At 60.5% G+C, this 13,102-nt stretch overlaps 1 protein-coding gene across 1 annotated transcript in view; it reads left to right on the top strand.

Annotated features, from left to right (window-relative positions):
• Positions 1-12,918: 12,918 nt before the first annotated feature.
• Positions 12,919-13,102, top strand: part of DIS3L2 (DIS3 like 3'-5' exoribonuclease 2) — a 197,037-nt gene continuing 196,853 nt past the window's right edge. The window contains exon 1 of the mRNA XM_010573014.1: positions 12,919-12,986. The gene's annotated coding sequence lies outside the window, so the exon portion shown is untranslated. The remainder of the gene's footprint in view (positions 12,987-13,102) is intronic.

Raw genomic sequence — 13,102 nt, 5'->3', positions numbered from 1 at the left:
GGCGCGCCCTTCCCCCCGGGCCCCCCCCCCCGGCACTCTCCCGGTCACTGCGTGCCCATCCCGGCTGGGGTCACCGCATCCCCCCACCAAAAAAGGGCTGGTGGTGCAACACCCCCAGCCGTGCTGCTGTCACTGCACACCCCCACCCCCCCGGTAGTCTGAAGGGGCTTGAAAGCTGGCAGGGGACGCAGTGACCAGTTGGGGGGGGGTGTCACTGCGTCCCCTGCCATCTTTCAGGCCACTTCAAGTTATGGGGGGGAGTTCCTGCCCCCAGCTCAGCTCCGGGAGAGTGATACTACTCTGAGCAGCCCTCCCCACATCCCTGCCCTGCAGAGTGTCCCCAGCAGCAGTGGGGAGATCAGGGCTCCCCTTCCCTGCTGCCCCCTCCCCTAATTAATGTTCGCTGGGTCCCCCCACTCCTCCAGTTCTGACCCACAATTACAGGGGGCACAGGCCCCCCGTCTGTCTCCCTGCTCGGGGCTGCTGCCCACCAAGCCCTGGGGATACTCACCCCCATTCATCTCCCCGACCCCCCCCGTATCACCCCTTTCTCTGCAGCCTGCACCCCAGTTCCTTACAGGGACACCACCAGTCCTGTCCCACGGCTGTCCTGGGGCACCCCTCAGTCCGTGTCCCTGTCTCTGCGCCCAGCCCTCGGGGCAGTGCCACCCAGTGTCGGTGGCCTCCGGTGCATCCCTCCTCCTCAGCATCGCAGGACACCCAGCTCCCTGGGACACCCCCTTTTGGGGTGCCCCTTCCCCGGGGGGATGCCCCGGGTGTCCCTGCCTGGCCTGTTTGGGCAGGGCTGCCCGGAGGGCTCTGGCCTCGCACCCTGCCCACCGTGCACCTGCTGCCCGTCCCACTCCAGGTCTGTTTCCCTTCCCCAGTGCCCGGCACGGAGCGGGGTCCCGGGGTGACACCGGGGAGCAGACTGCCGCCCTCCCCGGCCCCGATCCCGCAGGGTACGGGGCACACGGCGTTCCCCTCCAGCCCCTGGTTTGGGGCTGACATCCCTGGGACACGCACGCTTGGGACAGGCTGGAGAAGAAGCAGGGGGGTCCCCTAGCAACTCAAAAAGCCCATGGGGAAGGAGGACCCCACTTTGCACTGACTCTGCCACCCCAAAGTCACCCCACATCTCCCCCCTGTGCCGTTAGGACCCTCAGCGGGACGGGGAGAGGAGGGAGAGCCGGGGGGGCAGTTCCAGCCATACCTTCTGTGGGAGCTGAGATGCCGGCTTCGCCTCCAGCCTGACGGAGAGCAGAGCGAGTAAAAGTCCACCAGCCAGCAAGGGTGAGATCTGCATCCTGCGAGGCCGAGCGAGAGGGGGGCCGGGGTGGGGGGGGCAGCGGGAAGCCAAGGGGAGCCCCGGGGAGAGGCTGGGACCGACGGGAGTCAAAGTTCAGAGCGGAGCCCCGAGGTCCCTCCTGCCGCCTGCGAAGTGCCGAGCTAGTGAACTTGGGCTTTCTGCTTCATTCATTTTATAACCCAACCTGCTCGGTGATGTCATCTAAACAACCAGGTCCAACCCGGCCTCCCACTCCACAATAGCAGGAATTTAAAGGGGGGGGGGGGTGTCCCCTCTTCCCTGGCAGGAACAAATGACACATCAGCCCAAGGCAACCGGCTCAGGGAATTGGAAAGCAGAAAGGGAAAGCGGGGGGCATTTGGCTTCATGCCCCCCACCCCCAGACCCCCCTGCAAGCTGTCTGCCCTTCTCTTGCCCAGCCACCCCACAGCCCCTCCGCTCCCCCCCACATCCCTGGTGACCTCCCCGTGGAAGAACATGGGCCAGCCTGGGGTGGCTGTCGCAGGCGGGGGGGGGGGGGTCCCCAGTGGGGGCTTAAGCCCAAAAGACAGGAATGAGTGCGAAAAGCACTTTTTTTCACATCCAGGATTAAATCTGAACCTGTCTGTCCCCCAACTCCTCTCCCAGGTCCCTGCTCAGCAGGAGGGGGGACACTGCCCTCCCTAGCAGGGATGCTAGGGACACAGGGATGCAGGGGGCAGTGGCACTGCTTGAGGGCACCTTGGTGGGTCCCTCAGCTTGGAGGGGGTGACCTGCTCCCTCTGCTCTCCTGGGAGGGCTGGATGGTGTCCCTGGTCTGGGAGATGGGACTTTCCACACACCCTGGGGACGTACTCTGCAGGGCACAGTCAGTGTCACAGGGTCTCTGCTGGGAACAGGACCCCAAGGGCTGAGCCACCGCAGGGCTGTGCATCCTGGCCTCCTCCTCCTCCCGGAGCTGGAGGGTGTGCGGGAGAAGGATGTGATCCCTGTGGCTCACAGGGGCTCTGGGGACACGGTGGGGGCTCCCCCTGCCTCACCCTTCCCCTCCAGCAGCCAGAAGGGAAGGATTTGTGCTGCTGCTACTGGTGTGCCTGGCACCAGGCAGCTCTGGGGCTCCCGTTGCTTTTTGCCCATGGAGCTGGCACCATCCCTGGCACCCTGGCCAGGGGGGATCCTCTTACTGGGATCAGGCCAGAGGAAAGACACCTCTCTTTGCAGAAGTATGCAGGGCTGGATTGCACCAGGCTGGATTTGCACCCTAAATCCCTTCCCTGGGACCAGGGAAATGCTCTGCTCTTCCCCCTCTCCCCAGGGTCAGCTCCAGGCTGGTCCCTTCCTCCTGCTCCTTTTCTTGCTCTTTCTGGGCTCTGCTTATCCCCAGATCCCTGGGGAGTTGCGCCCGCTGGGGAGCCATGGCTCTTTGGGGGTCCGTGGTTTTCCTACTCAGGAGCAGGGAGATGTTTCCTCCTCCACAGCCTGGGCTACTGGGCACGGGACACTTCAAAGGAGATTGGCTTTTCAGCTCCATGTGAACGGGAGCTGGAAGGAGAAGGTCTCGGTGGTTTTTCCATCGTGCCTGCCAGGTGGAGACGACTTGGACTTTTTGGAGTGTAAAGTTGTGCTTGGGCATTTGTCTGCGTGCAGGCAGAGCGAGGTGATGGAGTCGGGATTAGAACTGACCCCAGGTGCCAGGGAGCTGTGGGTGCAGGCAAGGAGCAGAGAGAGGCCCCTTCTCTTGGGCTTCAGCTCTCGTCCCACCGAAAGCATAGCTGAGATGTGACATCCAGCCTCGCTGGGGTGCAAGGAGGGGGGTCTGCAGCACTAGCCCCTTTGGCAGGGCTTGCGCAGGGGAAAGGGGAGCAGCAGGCAGCCGAGCCCTCCATCTCCGCAACCTGGGGCTGTTGGGGTGCCCAATGTCACCAGCGGCACAGCAGCTGACACAGGGTCCTGCCATCACCGTCCTGGTTGTGCTGGCTCCTGCCCTGATGCTGTGGGCAGTCCTGCCCTGCGGCTTCTCCCAGGGGGACCCGGGACGGAGAAGAAGACGGGGTCGATGGCTGGGGGGAAATGTCACGGCGTGGGGAGGAAGGGCTGCCTTGCTTGTCACCAGCCCCCCCGCACACTGTGGGATGTGGGGTTGGGAGCTGTATCACAGCTTCTCCACCAGCCCCTGGCCCCGGAGCATTAGAGCGTTGCCACAAATGCCACACTGCGGTCAGGTCTCAGCCAGTGCCTGCCCGCAGGAGGCTCGTCCCCCTGCTTTCACCAGCGTGGTTTTCATTAGTGTGTTTTCTTTGTCACACTGTGCAGAGCCTCGGGTTTGGGGGGGGCTGTTCTTTATAAATCCAATTAGTCTTGTTATTCAAATTACTCTGCCTTTTCTGCTGAAAGTCGCTGGAGTCAGAGCCTGGCGCACACAAAGCCCTTCCCTTAACTCAAACCAGATCAGATCCACCAGGGTGGCAAAAGCTCAGAGAGGGGGAGAAGAGGTGGCCAGGAAGGAGTTAAGAGCATGAAACCCTTTTGCTTCGTGGGACTGGGGCAAGTTTTTAACCCTTGAAGGGATGTCCCTTCGTTAGCCCACGGCCCTGCAGGATGCTCGCCCAGGCTGAGAACTGGCAGACTCGAAGCATGTGTGGAAGCTGAGAGCGTGGGGCAAAAAGGGCTGCACTCACTGGGGGCTTCCCCTGGGAGTTGGAGAACAAGGGGCATCCTGCATAGAGGGCTAGGCTGGAGGGGGCACCACCCCTTCCCATCACACCCACAGACCCAAAGAGAGCTGGGGGGGAGAGAGGGGCTCCGGGGCTGGTCTGCCCCTGATGAATACCAGCGTTGACCCAGGGGTTATGGGTTATGGGGAGACAGGCTGCGGTGTGTTTGGTGAGGGGGTGGCTCGGAGTGACCTAAGAAAGGTGTGAAAATCCATATTTGACTGCTCGTCATGTCACATAATATCCGCAGCACACTTCCCCATGTGACAGCAGACTAAGGGCTGTTCAGAAGTGTCTGTATGGTGGCAGAGGTCCTGGCTCCGTCCAGCCTGGATTTGAGCCTCTCACCTTTTTGGGTCCTGCTCCTGCTGGGCATCACCCAAAGTCAGGATCTATCCTGTCCTCCAGAAAGCCCCACTCCTGGGGCGGGGTGGGAAGCTGCATGTGATGAATACTGCCCGAAAGCAGAACATCACTGCTGTACGGCTATTTTTAGGGGAGATACTGCTGAGTCTTACCAAAGTGGGGGTGACCTCTGAGAAGGGGGACTTGGGGGGACTGTCAGTGTGTAGGGACTGGGGAAGGGAGCGGTACGTGTGTGTGTGCAAGAGGGCACACGGGTCCCCAAGCCTGAGGATGAAGAGGGATTCATCAAAGTGTGACTGGTGCCAGCATGATATGGAAGGTGGGAGGAGATGGGTCATGGGAGTACGTGTGACAGCAGCATGGGGTGTTTCGGCCCCATCACAAGGAAGGGGTGAGCGATGCCTGCGGGTGAGGCTGGATCCTGGCTGGGCAGCGCTGGGGCCCTGGCTCTCTCAGCTGAAGTCAGGAGCCAGGCTCTGGGCACCTTCCAGAGGATGACCCCAAGGAGGTTTACAGGACAGAAATGTGGACTCTAGCCTGAAGAAAGCTGTGCCACCACAGCAGCAAACAGCCAGCTACCTATCCCCTTTTAATCCTATGTGCTCTTCATTAGGGAGCGTGTTTCTGTATGATTTGGGGAAATCCCCTGAACTTATGTCTCTTCTGTTGCCATGGGCCTGGGAACATTTCCCAACGGAGCAATGGATAACTGTACTGTGAGGATTTTCAGCTGATGCTGTGTGAGTGCTGGTTGTCCCTTTGCAAAAAGAGACATCAGAAGGCTGCGTGCATGCAATGGGGATGCTGGAGTGGCCAACATTTTCCCGCAACCAGTGGGCAGCCCAAGGAGCTGTTGGTTAAGCACTGTCCCGAAGTCCACCAGTGGCTTTGGAACAAGCCCCAAAACATTGCTGCTCTTTGCTCGTCCTGCCTGCGTTGCTCGGTACCCACCTGGGGCAGAGCCAGGGTAGTGGAGCAGGTACGAGGATGGAGCAGGTACAAGGACAGAGCAGGTACAAGGACAGAGCAGGTACAAGGATGGAGGAGCTACTTCCCCTCCAGCACAGCTACCAACTACCAGTCCCCAGGAACAAGATGTGTGCTGGCGTTTGCCAAGAGAATGCCACTGAGGTTTTGACGTGCCACAACAGAAGCTTTTTAGTTTACGCTTTTTTTACTGGTTTTAGAGTACCTCTTTAGGGATCTGGTGATAGCAGGCTGAGCAAGAAACAGTTTGGGGGTGGATTTCAGTTTTGGCTGCAGGGATGGATGAGCAGCCCCCAGTGCATGTGGTGGCAGGGGACCATCTGGTCCCACTGCTGTGGCAGGACGCAGCAGGCCATATGCCTCCTGAGGATGCTTTGAAGCAAGATTTTCTGGGCAATAACACTATAGCCCCTGAGGGCAGGAGCACCGGCTGGGGGCTCAGACGTGGCTACCAATAGCCCCAGGGCCCAGGCAGCCACCAGGCCATCATGGGGACCGTGTGGCTCTGCACACCAGGGTGCGATGCTCCTGAGGCACTGTGGCAGCACCAGTGCCTGCTTCACCTCCAGGTCTCCGTGTCTGAAACGCTGATGGAGAGTTCGGCCTGTTTGAACATCCCTGGTGTTTATTTTGGATGTTGCTGCTGAATGAGGCATTACAGGAAACACTACATGATTTTACATTTTCCCCTGTCTCCTTTGGGTCTGGAAGAGGGCTCTGGCCCAGGACACATGCATGGCCAACATCGCTTCTTCCCAAACTGTGACAGTGATGGGGAGAGACCCTGCAGAGCCACCCTGACGGGGCAGGTGAGGACAGGGCTGCAGACGCAGCAAGGCCACAGAGACCGAGAGGTGGTCCCTTCCCGAATCTCCCAGGGTGGTGGGGGTGAGGAGACAAGGGAAAGCCCCAGGTAGAGACTCCTGGGTCTTCGCTAGTGAAGTGCTGGTATCCTGGCAGGCATAGTGTGTTTTCCCCCCCAGGGGCTTGCTTTGGCATTTCTCTTTTGGGGTTTGCCATTTTCCCTGTGCCCACTGGGATTCTCCAGTCTCCTCCTGACTTTCTGGGTGTTTCTTTTGCCCAGGGCTGCGCTGGGATGGCCATACTCCGGGGCCGGGCTGCCTTGCTGAGCTGGCGGGAGCGAGAACACGACATCTCAGACTTTTGTTGAACGTTGAGAAAATGAAGCAATTATAACGCACGGGTGAGTCCACGCCATAAGCCTCCCTCTGTGTCAGTCCTCAGAGGATATGAATTGCATTGCCTCCAGCTGCCAGCAGCCTCAGCTCCGCAGCTAACGTAGGGGCAGGTTGTTGGGATTTTCCAAGATAAATGCCACAGTCATCTTTGTCCTCTCTTTCTCAGACGCCTTCCCCCCAGAAATGGGGGTCTGGCAGCATTTCACCCACAGCCTGGAGGTCCCAACATCAGCCCAGCTTGTTGGTTTTGGTGCTGAGCATCCCTTTGGGAAGAGGTACTGCCCAAAGAGGTACTGCCCAAAGGGCCGATGGCCAGGAAAGGCCAAAGGATGAGTTATCGTCACCACATTTGTCCCCACAGGGAGCCATGCCTTGTGCAGATCCTTGGCAAGGATCCAGCAGGACAGCAGGGACAGACTCCCAGCCTGTAGCCGGGGGGACCCCATCACAGTGCTGGAGCTGGATGCCACTGCTGCACCGCGTCACCCCACCACAGCCCTGGAAAGGGTCTGTGCCCTAACATGCTACGTGCGCATCCGTGCCAGGCGAGCAGGTCCTCACTAGCCCCACAGCTCTGGCAGCGGTGCATGCCCTGGCTTGGCAGGAGCCTTTTCCACCTGGCTTGGCTGGGGGAAACCCTGTCACCCTCAAAGATCCCGTCAGCAGCTCCCTTGTGGCCCCCCCCGCCAGCCCCAAATTCCCCCCAGCCCCTCTGAGCTGGCTTCCTGGGAACCCAGTGGCAGGTGGTGGGAAGTCCCTTTTGGCATCGGTCCTTTGGGGCAAAACCTTTGGGCTTCCCAGGCCTTTCTCTGGAGCATCCCGCCAGGGCTGTGATCCCCCTGAAGCCAAATTTGGGCTTTCTGCCCCTTTTTTTTCTTTTTGGGAGGAAGTCTGGCTGTCTCCCATGGAAGGGTTTGTGCGGGTTCCAGGCTGAGCAGCACAGGGTGGCCCTGGCCAGGGAAGGAGCAGATTTTGGCACTGAATGGCAGGGCAGCCTTGCAGAGCAGGTAATGGTCTGGCCAGGCCTCAGCCATGCTTGGGAACAGCCAGGGCCACCGCTCCTGTGGCTGGGGAGTGCTGCCAGCTACGGGGCGTTACAGCGGCCCCGCTGCCACCCCACAGGCAGCCATTGTGGACGTGCTGGGCTCCACAGCCCTAACCTTTTGCAACCAGACAGAATAACAATGCCGGCCCACTAGGTTATAATGGCCAGTGTTTGCTTGAGATACAAAGGCACAGCACTTTCACATGAGGTAATACTGATAAGTTACACTCTCATTCACCACTCCGCCTGCCAGCCGGCAGCGGGGCCGGCAGCGGCCCCTGCTTGCCTTCACTGAGCTGCCGGAACGTGCCCGCTGGCCCCTTGGCCCTGCAGTCTCTGCTGGAGCATCACCCCCTGCTTGCCCTTGGCATGCTGTCCCCACCTGGCCCACAGGCCTGAAGTGGCCCCTGTAGGGGCTGTTCAGATCCCATCCTGCGTGTGTGCATGTGGGATGGAGTGGCAGCAACGGAGGGTTGTGGGGTGAGTCCCTAACCCTGGGACTGCAGAGCTGTGTGCTTCCTTAGTCCCTGTCTGCCTCTAAGGCACCTTTTCTGCCTCCTTCAGAGCATCTGATGGGGCTTGAACTCACTGCACATCCCCTGCCCCATGTGCCCAGTCCCTCCGGTCCCCCAGCCCTGCTGCCCACAAACTCAGTAGGTGCAGGGCAGCTCCCTGCCCAAGTTTCCTGATGGGACCCGTGGAGCTTCCCTGTCATCTGAAACCACTTTGAGCACCTTTGGGAGGCTCAGTCCTGCCACTAGCAGGGCAGGAGGGTGCATGGAAACGGAGAGCTGGGCTTTAGAAGAGATTTGACCATTATAACTGGGTAGGATTACTGTGGAAGAGATTTAAAGGTATCCAGGAGAAATCCAGGGGACTCCAGCTAAATCAGGAGCAAGGCACCAACCCTGCTGCTTCAACGCCCTACCCTGGCACCCCACCTCTTTCCTCCACTGCCTCCTTCACCTCTTTCTTGGCTGGCTGTCTCTCTTTGCTGGGGTCTGGTTCTCCCTTTCCTTTGTTGGACAAACACAGCCAAACCAGACCTTCCCTCCTGCCTGGGGCGAGCTGCAGGCATTCCTTCAGGTGCTGCCGCATCTGAAGGAGATGGGAACCCACCAGTCCTGATCTTGGCCGGTGTGTTTCCCAACCAGAGGTATGGAGGACTCAGGAGAAGACTGGAGAAGCTGAAGGACGGGTGGGGCAAGACCACATGTGTTGTGACACAGTTAGCAGATGGGTATCTACTGTGGAGAGAGATGTTTTTTAGGTTATTTATGGTAATAAATCTGTCTCCCTCCCCTCTATCCCCCTCGAGCGTGACCTGTGTCCTCAGGTCAAGTGCCCAGACGGCTCCCAGTGCCTGAGCAATGTCAAAGCAAGTGAGACTCTGGCCTAACTCTGGGTGCTGCTGCTGCAATCGAGACATTTCCAAGGGTCCAGAAAGAGAGGCTCCAGAGCAAACCTGTGGCCGTGCTCTGCCTTCGAGCGTATCCTTGTGCCATGTCGGTCTATCTTCTGGACAACAGCAGGGAGGCAGAGGCAGAGCACACTGCTGCCCTCCATCCTTCTGCCATGGCCCACAACCTGAAATATTCAGTATCAATGAGAGGTGACATTCGGGTTGGCAGGGGAGGTGTTTCCATGTGCAGTGTCGGCTTGTGCCAGGTGGGCTGTGGGAAGCAGACAGAGGTGTTGGAGGAACTGCTCCACTCCCACCCAGGGTTCCCCTCGGTGAGTCATCTCGGGGCAGCTCCAGCCCTTTGGCCAGTCACTCCTGATTAACGCTGATGTAAACGAGCGCCGGGCGGGCCCTTACTCCTCACTGAAACCGCAAGCAGAGGAGCCAAAGCCTTCGTAAGCAGGATGCTCCCAGCCAAGAAGCCATGCGGTGCTCTCGCCTCGGCCGAGGTGCCGCAACACGTTCCAGCCTCCAACTTCGGGGAACAGCTACCAGTTACTGCCCGGGGGAAGACGGTGAGATAATCCTGCGCTGTGGGAAAGCAAGCTGGGACACAGGGCTGGGCTTGCTGCTACAGGACCCCAGGAAACAAGAGTGCAGGGGAAAAATCTGCCCAGGGACCCGCTCCCTTTTAGAAAGCCCATGAGTCGCCATGGAGGGTTGCGGAAGCAGCGGCGAGGTGGTGGCTCCTTTCTGCTCGGCAGCCACGAGGATGTTGTGGATGGAAGGTGGAGCCAAAGGCGAGACTGAAGCAGTCCAGCCCTTCCCCGGGAGGGATTTTGTTTAGTGAGATCCTGCACGAGGCACCGGCTTGCTGCCACATCTGCACATGGCCTCTTTCACAGGGCGCAAAGGATGGGCACACAGCTGGTCCCAGCCACAGAGGGATCTGCTGCGTGCCACCAGCAGGGCGATACATATTTCCTGTACCTCTTGTTTGCATGGGCTAGTGACGGGGCAAAGCAAAATGGAGCACAAACACAGGCTCTGCCCCATGGACCAGACCAGATTTCCAGATCCCTGGCTGCTACCAGGAGAAGAGGGCTGAGAAATGCTCCGCCAGTCTGCTGGGGCTCATGGCCCCTTGTGCAGCAGGGGCCCAGCTGGAGGCAGGAGGCGAGGATGACGGAGGCATCCAGCCGTGAGCCGTATCCCTCTCGCCACGCATGGTATCACTGCAAAACCGCAGGCCCCAACGCCGGCAGCGGCACTAACGAACACTGAATCCTCCCCATTTCCTCCCCCCCTCTATCGTCTCCTGAGGAAGGAACAGGGCATGCTGAAGCTGCTGCAGCTGGTGGCACCACCTGGTGCAGGAGGGAGCCTGGCCAAGCTCTGGGCTCGGCTTCATCCCCAAGGGGGTGAAGAAGAGCACACCACAGCATGACTCAGTGGCATGGAGGGGAGCTGCTGCTCCCACATGGCTGGCACAGAGAGGGGGGCAGTGGGTCTGCGCACTCCCGGGTTCCCTCTGCCCCATCTCCCGCTCTTCCAGGCAGGCGAGCTCCTCGCTTCTCCATGCAGCAAGAGCAGCCCAGAGGGATGGCACAGGCCAGCCCTGCACAGCTGAGGACATGCCATCACCATGCCTTAGGAAAGCAGATGCCAACTGCTTTGCTTCAGCAGCAGCCGGAGGAGCAGGAAGAAGCAGGGGAGCATGCACCCTTCCACTGAAAGGGTGATCCCACGTGGCCACGCTCCCCCTGGGGCCAGCTCCAGTGGAAATGGCGTCCACTCTCTCTCTTTGGGGCTGGGGGGGACCAGCTGCTGTGTGACTGGTGGCTCTGCTTGCATGGAGGAGGGCTGCTTCCTTCCTCACTGTCTGGGCTGTGCGGCGCCTGTGTGGGGCAGCTTGCTGTCTCCTAGCCATGCCGAGACAGAGCTGAGTCCTCACTCCCCTCCTTGAGGTGGCCAGAGCTGCCAGGGTGGGGGCAGCTGATGCCAGCAGATTGCAGGCAGAGCTTGTTGGCTCTGCCATGGTTCATGTGAATGAGACACGGCCTTTGCCAGTGGCATCCTGGCACTCAGGGAGATGTGGCTGTCCTTGTGCAGGCAGGTCTGTGCTTGCTGCCCTTGGTCCCACAGCAAAAGCCCAGTGCCTTCTCAGGGCAGCTCCCTCGACTGACCCGAGGGCTGGAGCTGGAGTGGTCTGTGCCTGCCACGGCTGCCATGGGCCACTTCACCTTCAGCAGCTCCATCTGAGAGGGCTCGCGGCGGCTTTGTGGAGGCTTGGCAGCACTGGCCGGGAGCATGGCCTCAGGGCTGGTTTATGTCTAGGACGGGCCAGCAGCCACAGGTGATGCTACACACTGAGCAGACGTGGCCTCACGGTCTTTAGAGGTGACTGATGCCAGGCAATGTGGACACCAACCTACAGGATGCAGGATGAGGAAGAAGCACTATGGGCCAGGCATCTTCCCCACCCTAAGTGAAGGGACAGCATGGACAGCCTACTCAGACCCATGCTCCTGCCGAACTGAAGACTCAACAGAGCCTTTCCCCACCAGAGCCCTGCTTGGAGACACCAGCTCAGGTCCCTTCAGACCCTTCCTCCACTCCCTGAGGGGCTGCTCCAGGCAGACAGCTCAAACAGGGTCGACTGGGGGTGCCATGAGGCCAGTTTATTGCTCTCCAGTTTTTCTTCTGGCTGAACTTCTTTGGCAAACACAGCCTGAGTTTGCAGGTAACACCAGAGTGACCAAGCCACCTACTCCCAGCCTGGATGTGACTCTGCTATAAAGCCCTGTGGGAGGTCTGCAGCCACTGAAAGAACAGGGAGAAAAAGTCCCAGCTCCTGACTCTGGTCTCATGCTTTAACAGCACCCTCTGATGCAAAGGCTCTGACTTATCTTGGTGGAGATCAGGCCAATGCTGCTCAGCACCAGGAGCTGGTCATTACTTGGGTGCTGTGGCATGGGTGGGCCGGGGGATCGGCAGGTTGCCTGGTGCCCAATCTCCAGTGCTAGGGGGGTGTGAAGAGCTCAGGGAACAGGAGCCCAGGAGCCTGCTCTCCTCTGCAGTGAAGGTGAGGCCCTGTAGGTCTTGAATGAGGCTTCCCTGTGTGGCTTTTGGAGGTGCAGGTGCCTGCAAAGCTCTGAGAGTTTCCACTGGGACAATACCGGTCTGAGCTCTTTACAATATTAAACCAGCTAAACTATGATTTTTTCACCCATCTGTCTAGAAACTTTGGCAGAAGCAGGAGTGCTGGCAGCGAGCTGGACCAAACCATCAGAGAGGCCTCAACTGGCCCTGGCTGGAAGGGGGGGGGTCTGCAAGCCCTGGGGACGAAGGTGTCTGCCGGGGACAGCCTGGGTTGCGTCCCTGCTATGGTGACCGCACCTCCCGTCTCCCACCTCCCCTGCCGGGACCCCGTTAGATGCCCCGGCTCAGCCTCCCACGGGAGAAGCCCCAGCCTGGGTGGCCTCCCACCCTCACCCGCTGTGACTGACCAACGGTGGGGGCCAGGCCCAGCCTCAACCCTGTCCGGGGGCTCTCCTTCTCCTGGCAGGCTGTGGAGATCCAGGGGCCCTGCCTTCGGGGAGGGCACCTTCCCCTCCAGAGAGCAGCGCTGGGGCACCCTGTCCCCTCCCGGGACACGCTGCCCGCCCTCTCCACGACGCCTCCCTCACAGGGCCCTTCCCGAGGTCTGTCCCCAGGCCCGGGCTGCCCCCGGCGCCGCACAAAGGGACCCCCAGGCCCCGTGCCACTCGAGGCCGCACGGGGGTCCTGCCCCAGGCCCGGGGGGGTGCGAGGGGCCGCGGGCCGGGGCCGCCCTGTCGAGGAGGAAGGGTGGGGAGCGAGTGCTTCGCCTCTGAGGCCTTCTGGGCCCTGCCGCGGCCCGTAGGCCGCCTCTGACCCGGAAGTGGACGGTGGGTGCGCTGGGACATTTAAACGGCGCGGAGCAGCGGGGGGAGCGGTTCGGCCGGTGAGTGGCGGGGCTGGGTCGGGCCGGGCGCAGTGTCCCCTCCGCGGGGCCCGGTCACCGGGGTCCCGGGCTGGGCTGGGAGGGGGGAGAGAGCGGCTCCCCCGCCGGGGCCCGGG

The sequence above is a fragment of the Haliaeetus leucocephalus genome, unplaced genomic scaffold (genome assembly GCF_000737465.1).
Source record: "Haliaeetus leucocephalus isolate CR32 unplaced genomic scaffold, Haliaeetus_leucocephalus-4.0 Scaffold362, whole genome shotgun sequence".
NCBI lineage: Eukaryota > Metazoa > Chordata > Aves > Accipitriformes > Accipitridae > Haliaeetus > Haliaeetus leucocephalus.
The sequence above is the reverse complement of the archived record's forward strand: the minus strand, read 5'-3'. Positions and strand labels throughout refer to the sequence as shown.